This window comes from Mustela nivalis (assembly GCF_964662115.1).
Source record: "Mustela nivalis genome assembly, chromosome: 12".
In the NCBI taxonomy this organism is placed as follows: Eukaryota; Metazoa; Chordata; class Mammalia; order Carnivora; family Mustelidae; genus Mustela; species Mustela nivalis.
The window spans coordinates 10,621,112-10,624,897 of record NC_139031.1 but is presented as its reverse complement, the minus strand read 5'-3'; positions in this window follow the sequence as shown (position 1 = coordinate 10,624,897).

Below are 3,786 nucleotides of genomic sequence, written 5' to 3'. Positions count from 1 at the left end.
GGGAGGGCCGGGCGGGGGTGGGGGGCGGGGCCAGCGCCAGGGGCGGAGCCCGGCCTCACCTGGATCACCTTCTTAAAGGGACAGTAGGGCAGGAAGGAAACTTGTTAGACAGGTAATAAACTTCAAAACCGGAGGCGTCTCGTCCGGAATGAGACTGCGGGCGCCGCCTAGTGAGTGGGATTAGGAATTGACTAGCCCGGTTCTAACCTAAACCCAACCCAGTCTTGATCCAGCCTTTAACCTAATTCTACCTCTGACTTGAATTACACCTCTGCCTTTCTAAAGGTCTAGCAATGTAATAGGCACCGGGAAGGCAGGGTTTTATGCTGCAGTAGGGGAGAGTTAGATAACCATAGTGCAAGGTGGGCTACAACTCTTAGAGAAGCGAGGGGGTTGAAAGAGAAAGCAAGCCCAGCCTTCAAGGCTCATTAGGTGAGTCTTCAGGGAGTAGACGGTGTGAACTGGGTTTTCAGTGGCAGATATTGGGAAAGGCAAGGGCCTGAGGCAGGGAGCCTCAAGGTGCACTCTGGGAGTGGTAAATGGACCAGTCTGACTGCTGGGGCATGGGATTTGTCTTGGGAGCAGCACAGAAAGGCAGGTGTGGCCAGAGCAGGGAAGGTCTTGGTAAACACCTTACCATGCACTTCACAGAGCAAAAAAGAGGACTCCGTGAAGGGTTCTCAGCACAAGTGTTGAGAGGGAGCAGGTCCAGATGCTTTAGCCCTATAGGGAGACAATTCACATCCTTCCCATCCTCTTGAAGACTGTCTTACATTATATTTAACAAATGTTTATTCACTTTCTAGTCTGCACACATCAAGCTCTGAGAGAATCAAAGAAGAGTAAGACAGTTCCTGCCCTAAACAAACCATAGGTCGGAGGAGTGTTGAGGGCTAGGGCATAAAGCAAATGCATATGGCTAAAATGACAGACAGGCGTAGACCCCAGCTGAGGTGTGAAATGGGAGTGATGGTGGCTCAAAGGGGGAGTGATGGATCTACTGCGGATGGTGGAGGCTCCACTCCTAGGTCCTCTCGTTCCTATGCGCCTTCATGGCTCCATCTCATTTGGGTGAATCATTCATAGTCTTTGTATCATTTAAACTGCATGTTTCACATCACTGTGGAGAAAGGGAGGTGGTGCATTACAGATGCATACTTTATTTTCAAAAATTAATATTTCTCAGGCTTTCTTCTTTTTTATATAGATACATATGAGAAGAAAATGGTGTATAATTTCCTGGCCCAGACTATTTGAAGAGATAAGAAGCAAAGTGGAAAGTAGAACCCTCCCTCCTACCAGTTCCTCGCCCCAGAGTTAACTGCCACCAATCCTGTTTTGAGATTCTCCCAGGATTTTTCTCCTAAACACACACATACAGATGTGCTTTTAGAATGTATACAGAGGGGCCCTGGGTTACACTCTGTTATGCACCAGGGGCCTCTTTCTAATGGTAAGTATTTTGGGAAGGAGGCCCAGGCTCCTGCAGGCCCACAGGGGTCAGAGCTTTGTGATTTCAGCAGGGAGGAGGAATGGGGCGGGTGAAGGGTGCACAGCCAACAGAAGGGGGGAAATGGAGCAAGCTTTGGACAATTGCTGCTAGGAAATAAGCCAGACTGCGGTGAGGTAATGCATGTGTTCCTTGCTGTAGTTTGTTAAAGTTATGAGACCCTTGGGACGGAAGGGGGTGGGGTGGGGGGCTGTTCCATGCAGTGAGAAGTGGTGTGGAGAGGGCTGGTTTTAAGATTGCTTTTCTGTCCAGGGTCGGGAAGTGATGCAGAAGGAGAACGAAAGCCCACCTTCTATCTCCATTCATGATGGTCCCAGTTTGACAATTCCTCATTCCATTTGGCCTTCGATTTTGGCCTCGGCCCTTAACTAGCAGTGCCGCTTCATACTCCCTGGACCTTAGCTTCCTTGGACTCGGAATCTTGGAAGCCCATTCCAGGAAAGATGGCAAGATTTGGAGTCAGAAGACATAGGCTGGCTCTATTCTGTGTCTCTGTTTCCTTAGCTATAAAATGGGATTAATCGAGCCCATTTCAGGAGCTAGATGTGATAATCCAAAGGGGAGAAAGTGCTCCCTAGCAGTGAGGTGCTATACAAACACTGAGGTACTAGGAGATGGTTGGAGGTGTGGCTTACTGAGGTTCTCCTGCAGGTCTTCCAGAGAACTTCTGGACTGGAACAATCGCAGTGACTAAGGCATCAGCTTTTTTTTTTTTTTTTTTTCTCTTAAAAGCAAATTTATTGAGGGATAATTTGCAGAAAATGAATTGCACCCATTTCAAGTGTACAGTTCAATGTGTTCTGACAAAGGCATACGCCTTCATAACCACTTCCTCAGTCAGGATCCAGAACAATGTCATCACCCAGAAACCGTGCCTTATGCCCTTTGCAATCGATCCCACGGTGGGCCCAGTCTTCCCGTCAGTATAGATAAGTGTTGCCCCCCTCCCCACTTTATCCTTAGGTCCATGCATGTTCTGGGTATCAGCCGTTTGTTCCTTCTGTTTGTTGACCAGTATATTCCCTGTGTGGATGCCCTAAGACATCATTTAACATAAAAATCAAACCCAAAAGTCTTTCTCTTTTCAGCTTCCCCAGGAACTATTGGCCCCTTAACTCTTCAGGCTTCTCAGAGGAACACTTGTTTTTCCTCTTAGGTGGAAAGAACCCAAGTTGTCTGGCCCTGTTCTCCTTCTGTAGTTGAGAAGGAAGGGAAGCTTGTCTGTCCCTGCTTCCTGGGTTTCTGGCTTGCTCCCATAACCTGGACCTTAACACTTTCACGTTTATGTTGTCCCATCCCCTGCCTGCCCTGATTCCCCCTCGCCAGCCTCATCTGGCTCTGCTGATCTGGGATAAAGGGAAACTTCAGCTAGCCTAGGTCAAGGCCTTGTCACGTCCATAAAGTTCTGGTTAAAACACAGCCTAACCAGCAGGGTAACGCAGTAAGCTGCCAGTAAAACTCTGAGGACATTAGTGCAAATTGGTTATCAAATGGGTATTAGTTCCTTAGCAGGGGCCTGTGTAGATGGGACCAAACAGCTTTGTTTTGGCTGTTCGGGCTGGCCTGCACTTGTAGGCAGCATAGTGCAGGAGACTGTGTGGGCAGTGGGAAGCGAAAGAACAGCCTTCTCTGAATGTGTTCTGGTGAATTCCGCACATCTTTGATCACAAGACTAATTTGGTCCTTCCCTTTCCTTCGCCTCTGTGCTCTTACCTATCTGTTCTCTGATCCTGGTTTACCATCAGGCAACAGGGGTGGGGATAATCATAGTTACCATTTATTACTGCACCTACGCATGCTGCCAGGGCACTTCACATACATTATTTCATTTACTTCTCACACCAACTCTTTGAAGAAGGTATTATTAGTTCTATTTTTATAGATGGAAAAACCTGAGGCACAGGGAATTTAAGTTACTTTAGTTCAAAGTCACTCAGTTGCAGAATCAGGATTTGAATCCAGGTCTATCCAGCTCTGGGGCCTATGGACCCTACTTGAAGTTCCAGAAAAAAAAAAGAAGTAGGCAACACCTAAATTTTGTTTTCCTACCTCCTTACCTTCATCTCCTGGCTTAAAACAGCTTGCATTAGATTTGCCTGTTTTCAAGCTTTAGAAATGGAATCGTGATATGCATTCTTTGGTATCTGAGTTCTTCCATTTACTCTTATGTTTGTGTGATTTATTTATGCAGTTGTGTGCTAACTCACTCTCACTGCTGTACGATATTCTCTTGTATAAAGAACACCTTATTTTTAAAAATTTCTTTACTCTTGATT